General features: G+C 47.2%; 1 pseudogene; it reads left to right on the forward strand.

Annotated features, from left to right (window-relative positions):
* Window positions 1–2,667: 2,667 nt before the first annotated feature.
* LOC128404263 (major histocompatibility complex class I-related gene protein-like) lies at window positions 2,668–7,163 on the forward strand (annotated as a pseudogene).
* Window positions 7,164–7,431: the final 268 nt, after the last annotated feature.

Genomic DNA, 7,431 nt, shown 5'->3' on the forward strand with positions numbered 1-7,431 from the left:
TCGCCAGAAGCGGCTTAGTCCTGCTGGCCACGTGACCCGGAAGCTGTCTGAGGACAAACGCTGGCTCCTCGGCCTATAGAGCGAGATGAGCACCACAACCCCAGAGTCATCCGCGACTAGACCAAACGATCAGGGGTCCCTTTACCTTTATATACAACCTGGGCATAGGGTGGTCTCACAGCCTTAACACCCCAACGGATTTTGCTTCTTCTTTGCTCACAGCTTTGGGTGCAACACAGAACAAGCCCATCTCTGTGCCTCCAGCTTCCAGCCTGATTCCAGATCAGCTCAGCCACACGACTTGGCCATTATTCTACTACCTATCAGCTAGGTGAGTGGAGTGGAGGAAAGGCTGAGCTATTAGGCTAGAGCAGCGACGTCCAACCGGTCGACTGCGATCAACAGGTAGATCCCCTGAAGATCGCTGCCGATCATGGACTACATATTGATCTGGGGGGGGGGAATTGTTGAATTCCTGTCTCCGCCCTGGCCCCCGTCTCTCTGTCCTCCCATCACATAAATTGTGCGCTATGTTGTCGTATGCTCCCGACGATTGTGGAAACGTTAGCACCTCCCTCCTGCAAAATCTGAACAACTCTGCCCCCCCTAAAAAAACCTCAGTAACTATGGATAGAGACTGCCAGGTTTTTTTTTATACTGGGAATAGATCATCGTCTCTTGGGAGCTGGACGTGCCTGGGCTAGAGGTAACCATCACTTAGTTGTACTTTCAGCAACCTGGCTCATTCTTTTGGGATGCTGATGAGGACATTGAAGTGCCCAGTTGAGATTATTGTCTTACAGAGAAACCTGCCTGACCCATCTGTCAACTTCCCCTATTAGATTCTAAACCTTCTTGAGTGGAGTGCCCCAAGAATTGAAAGAGGGCATCATCCAGACTGAACCCACAACAATGACACCAAACAAAGCAAAATAGGGAACCAGTACAATAACAGGTGGCGCTGTGGGTTAAACCACTGAGCCTAGGACTTGCTGATCAGAAGGTTGGTGGTTCGAATCCCCGCGATGGGGTGAGCTCCCATTGCTTGGTCCCTGCTCCTGCCAACCTAGCAGTTCGAAAGCACGTCAAAGTGCAAGTAGATAAATAGGTACCGCTCCAGCGGGAAGGTGAACGGCATTTCAGTGCGCTGCTCTGGTTCGCCAGAAGCAGCTTAGTCATGCTGGCCACATGACCTAGAAGCCATCTGAGGACAAATGCCGGCTCCCTCGGCCAGTAAAGCGAGATGAGCGCCGCAACCCCAGAGTCGGTCACGACTGGACCTAACGGTCAGGGGTCCCTTTACCTTTACAATAAAATGACTAAGAAGTGTTTCATGCTATAGAACATCAGACCTGGAAAGCAAAATTATAAGTTGACTAAATTAGTGCTTGGCAAGTTTTAAAGGTAGCAGTAGAACCTTTAGCCAACCTGAAGGAGACATGTGTGTTTTGATCTGAAAGGAGTTTTTTAAAAAGCACAAAATGCATCCAATCATTTTGGGAATTGCAGTTAAAAATGAGTTCATTAAAAATCCTATGTATATCACAATAATGAGAGCAATGCAGAAGAACACAAGATATTGATTCTACCTCTCCAGATTCACAGAGGCATTTATGTTGATAATATGGAATTTTCCTGCACTGCCATTGTTGGAAGAACATTTAAATGTGCCAGAGTAAAGATTGTATCTGAACTGAGAGTAAATTAAGATTGTTTGCTGGTTTACAGGGCTTAAGTGCTCTGTCAATTAGCATGCTGTTTGATGTTAAGTCTAGATCATATGGGCATTTAGCAACTGAATATTGCTCTGACCAATTCATTTCCCATAAGGAATGTTGACATGGTTATTTGAATATTTATACTCCTCTTCCGCTTCTTACATTGATATTTACACTCCTCTTCCTCTAATGAGATCAGAAGCGTTTAAATGGTCCTTCCATCTTTTAGCCTCACATCAATATTATGAGTTAGGATAGTCTACAAGAATTTTCCAATGTCTCTGAGTAAGCTTTGGTTTTTTTAGTAATTCCCTGAGCCTTGCTCTCCCTTCTCCAATGCTCTAGGGGCCACGTGATAACGCTTCATGCTTAAGAACATTAGGAGAGCCAGGCTGGATTAGGCCAATGGCCAATCTAGTCTAGCAAGCATCCTATTCTCTCTCAAGCCAAGCAGATTCATGCTTATTGCCTCCCCCCCCCCCCAGGGAAGCCAGTGGGGAATCTCAGAATATACCAGTGAATTTCAAAGCTAACTGGAAGCTCTTGGTTAAGTCTCTGGTGATTTCAGTGGTGGGATTGGTGTGCTAGTTAGAGCTGCATTTTGTCCCCAAGGAACAGAACAATTGTAGACGATCTGTTCCAGTGCTAGGATTTTTAATCAATTCAATCCATCATTGTTTCCATTCTGGAAAGAAGTTCAGGCAAATGATCCACACCAGTCAGCATTCAGTAGAAATCTGCTTCCTGTCTCTTCCTTTTGTTTTCCTAATTCAGAGTCTGGTACGTCCTGTCTGGGAGTTGATTCGGGCAAGGTAAATATCCTCACCCAAAAATGCCACAGCGGATATTGTCGGCTGATTGGGAACACTGTTCAGCTGGGCTTAATTAATCCTTGTGCAAACTCAGAGGCATAAGAAATGCGTTGTCTGCACTGACTTGCCTAAAGGTGATGGGTGCTGTTGTTGACTCAGCACGAATCTGTGCTGCACTCGTGGGCTACGTGGGAAGCTGGTTGCAAAAGCTGAAGGAATGCATCTACAAGCAGATACGCAGCAAAACGCATTTCTGGCCTTATCGCCAGGTGAGGTCATTGTTTATCTCCTAGTATGGAAAAATGCAAAACACTCTTTGCAAACGACATTAATGAAGATGCGTCCAGGTCGCGTGCCTGTAGCCATCCATATGAATATGTCACAGCGCTACAATTCCCATCATCCCAGACCATGTGACCATGGTGGCTGGGACTTCTGGGAGCAAAACAGTATCTTGGAGGGGTTACATACTCCCCATACCTTGAGATACAAAAAGGAGAAAGCAAGGGGGGTTTTTTGGAATGACGACCAAACATTAGCAATGGTAATCTATCGATCTCTTTATTACAGCCAATGACCAGTACGTGGAAATTAGTTTGCACTTGAAGATTCCTCCTCAAAGTGAGAGCGTTTGATGGAAGAGGGAAGCAGAATTCAGACTGGGTGGATGGATGGATTGCCCACACCTCAGTTATTTCGCAGAATAATAGAATCATAGAATTGTGGAGTTGGAAGGGACCCTGAGGGTCATCTAGTCCAACCCCCTGCAATGCAGGAATCCTACCCACAGCTGTCCCTTGGTGGGCTCAAAGCACCAACCTTCTGGTTAAGGGCCAGATTCACCGACCAATTGTGTCAGTACAGTCATACCTCTTGTTACGTTCTGTTCAGGTTACGTTCTTTCAGGATACGTCCTGCAGCAACCCGAAAGTAACGGACTGGGTTACTTCCAGGTTTCACCGCTCGCGCATGCGCAGACACTCAAAATGACATCACGCGCATGCACAGAAGCGGTGAATCACTACCTGTGCACGTGCAGATGCGGGTTGCGTTCTGCTCATGTTGCGAACGGGGCTCTGGAATGGATCCCGTTCGCAACCAGAGGTACCACTGTATATAGAGAGAAAGAGCGAGAGAGAGAGAGAGATGAAAGTAATGAAAGCATCAAAAGCACTGAGGTTAGTTTATTATTATTTATTTGTTAAATACAGTCGTACCTCGGCTCCCAAATGCCTTTGGAGTTGAACGTTCCAGCTCCTGAATGACCAAAACTCAGAAGTGATTGTTCCGGTTTGCGAACGTTCTTTTGGAACCCGAACGTCTGACGGGGCTTCCGTGGCTTCCGATTGGCTGCAGGCGCTTCCTGCAGCCAATCAGAAGCCATGCTTTGGAAGTCGAACATTTCGGAAGTCGAACGGACTTCCAGAATGGATTCTGTTTGACTTCCAAGGTACAACTGTAGATTTATAATCCATCTTCCATCCAAGGAGTTTAAGGTGGCCCACACCGTTCTCCTGCTCCTCATGTTATCCTTACAACAGCCCTGCGAGGCAGCTTAAGGATGAGAGACTGTGACTGGCCCAATGAGTTTCATGGCTCAGTAAGGATTCAGACCCTGGTCTCCCAAGTCCTAGCCCAGCCCTCTAACCACTGCACCACACTGCCTCTGGAATGTACACACTGGACATATCAATACTGCATGGTCTCAACCTAGAGAACAGAATCATAGAATTGTAGAGTTGGAAGCGACCTTCTCAACTAAAGCAGCCTTGAACTGCATTCGCTTTTTTTGCTGCTGCTGCTACTGCATTGCTTGGCTTCAGTTAACGAAGGTGCATCTGAGCTCTTATATGAGAGCAAATGAAGGCAGACGAAGCCAAAGCTTTTTGCTGTAAGAATTTAAAATGGGGGAGGGGGTTGGACACTGTAATAAACACATCCACACCCTGTCCTTCACCAATACAGAAACAAGCAGGGCAGGATACAGGATAATTAAAACAACCATTCCAATCATAGAATAAACAGCTCATACTAAAAATAAACCATCAAACAAAGAAGCTAAAGAGCCAGCTGAGATCATGAAACAATAATCAAATTACAAAACTCAAAATGCCTGGGAAAATAAACACATCTTCACCCAACACTGAAATTTGTAGTAGTGGGGGTAATACTTATTAAACTTATTTGTCACTTTCTTACAAAAGCAGCTCAGAGTGACTCACAACAATAAATAAACACATAAAACTAGCCTTTATAAAAAAATCTTAAAACCATCCTATTTTTAAAAGGCAGGGTTTAAACACCCTGCTTACTCAATGAAGGTGCAGGTAATTAAAAGCCAATAATCTGGTGGGAAAGAAATGTTGTTAGGTTTTTTTCCTGGTGCCTAAATTGATCTCTGTTTTTAATCTTCTTGTAAGGTTTTTATTGTGTGGTTTTATGATTTACTGCTGTAAACTACATGTGACATAAAGGACCCCTGACCATTAGGTCCAGTCGTGGCTGACTCTGGGGTTGCGGCGCTCATCTCACTTTACTGGCCAAGGGAGCCGGCGTACAGCTTCCGGGTCATGTGGCCAGCAGGACTAAGCCGCTTCTGGCAAACCAGAGCAGCACATGGAAACGCCGTTTACCTTCCCGCCGGAGCAGTACCTATTTATCTACTTGCACTTTCACGTACTTTTGAACTGCTAGGTTGGCAGGAACTGGGACCAAGCAACGGGAGCTCATCCTGTTGTGGGGATTCGAACCGCCGACCTTCTGATCAGCAAAGGGACCCCTGACCATGAGGTCCAGTCATGGCCGACTCTGGGGTTGCGGCGCTCATCTCACTTTACTGGCCAAGGGAGCTGGCGTACAGCTTCCGGGTCATGTGGCCAGCAGGACTAAGCCGCTTCTGGCAAACCAGAGCAGCGCACGGAAACGCCGTTTACCTTCTCACTGGAGTGGTACTTATTTATCTACTTGCACTGGCGTGCTTTCGAACTGCTAGGTTGGCAGGACATGTGACATAGTGCTATTTAAATATTTGTATAAATAAACAAATAAATAAATAAATGTAATGATGGTGCCAGGCAAGTTTGCCTGGGAAGAGCATTTCACAAGCAGGCAGTCATCAATTGCCACCTCTCAGACCTCCCATGGAGCGAGGCTCTCAGATAACAATCAAAACAACTCCATTTAAGCCCATTGCACATGTAAAATACCCTCCTCTAACCTCTGCTGTCCAACCTCTAGACACCAACTCCCATCATCCTTGACTGTTCACCAGGCTGGCTGGGGGCTGGTGGGAGTTGGAGTCCAGCAACAACATCTGGAAGGAAACACCAGGTTGAGGGAGGCTGGAATAAGGAGAGGGCATTCCACTGGTTATGTGTCCAGATCCAGGTTGGGTCAAGCCCTGGGATCACCCCAGATTGGACTGGGGCAAATTTGAAATATTAGTGCATTGTGATCTTGTGGTTACTAGGTTACGAAACTAAAGTTTGACAGGCTGAGATGGTGTTTTTCTACAGGTAGGCAAAAGGTATTCCACATAGGTCATCGTAGTAAAGTCATACCTCATGTTACGCTTCATGATACGTTCTTTCAGGTTATGTCCTGCGGCGACCCGGAAGTACTGGAAAGGGTTACTTCCAGGTTTCGCCGCTTGCGCATGCACAGAAGTTAAAAATGAAGTCACACGCATGCACAGAAGCGGCGAATCGCAACCCACACGTGTGCAGATGCACCACTGTGGGTTGCGCTCTTTTCATGTTGCAAATGGGCCTCCGGAATGGAGAAAGGTGAATCCTCAGTACCGGCACAGGCAAACTCATGAGCTTCAGGGCGCTGGGCTGATGTTCAGGGCAAATATGCAGATTCTGTGGAATTGCTACAACCCTTCAGTGTTTGTGCAGCTGTGAGTGGAGCCCAGGCAGGAGCAACGGAGGGCATTGGCAGTACGGCTATGATGAGAGGGACTTCATCAGCTTTGACAAGGAGACCCTCACCTGGAAGGCAGCTGATATGGAGCCCCAAGTGAGCAAGAGGAAGTGGGCTCCTGAGTTGGCCCAGAACCAGCACTGGAAAGCCTGTTTGGAGGAGACTTGCATTGAGTGGCTGCAGAGATACCTGGACTACGGGAAGGAGACTCTGCAAAGCACAGTGGCTCCGGTGGTGAAGGTGACCAGGGAGGCAGACTATGACAGCATGGAGTCCTCAGCTTCTACACCAAGGAGATTGATGCCAACTGGATGAAGGACAGGGAGGTCGGGCAGGAGGGCAGCTCCCAAGGAGTGATCACCCCCAACTCGGATGGGACCTACATGTCTTGCTTAGTGTCAAGGTCAACCCCAAGGAGAGGGACTGCTACCGGTGACACGTGGAGCATGACAGCCCAAAGGAGCATCTGGACATGGCCTGGGAGGAACCGGTCAACCTGGGGCTCATTGTGGGAGCCATTTTGGGTGTTGTGGCTGCCATCCTGCTGGCATCTGGGATCATCTTTTGCACCTGCCGGAAGTGGAGTGAGAAAGCAGCCTACAAAGCCGCCTCAATAAGCAACCAGGGGTTTGCCAGCTCTGCCAGGGCTTCATACCAGCCTGGTGTGTGGGACGAGCGCCAGAAGGAACCTGCCCAAGTCTTGCTGTGAATTACAGTGGTTCAGAGCTCGTGCTGTCCTTTAATGCTGCTTATGATGTTCCTTAACTCTGGCCCTCGCCCATCCATTCTGACTCCAGCCGTAACTTGAATTTGAGGATAATCATGTTTTTCTGATGGATTTTGGCCAATTTTTCTTTCCAGCTGATTTTCAGAAATGTGCTTGTATTAATCAGAAATGTGACAGATTTACGCAGCTAAAAGCTTTTAAAAGAGATGAGATTGAGTATGGGATTTTGATGGTATCCTGGCTGTCTCTG

This window comes from Podarcis raffonei, chromosome 16 (genome assembly GCF_027172205.1).
Source record: "Podarcis raffonei isolate rPodRaf1 chromosome 16, rPodRaf1.pri, whole genome shotgun sequence".
Taxonomy (NCBI): domain Eukaryota; kingdom Metazoa; phylum Chordata; class Lepidosauria; order Squamata; family Lacertidae; genus Podarcis; species Podarcis raffonei.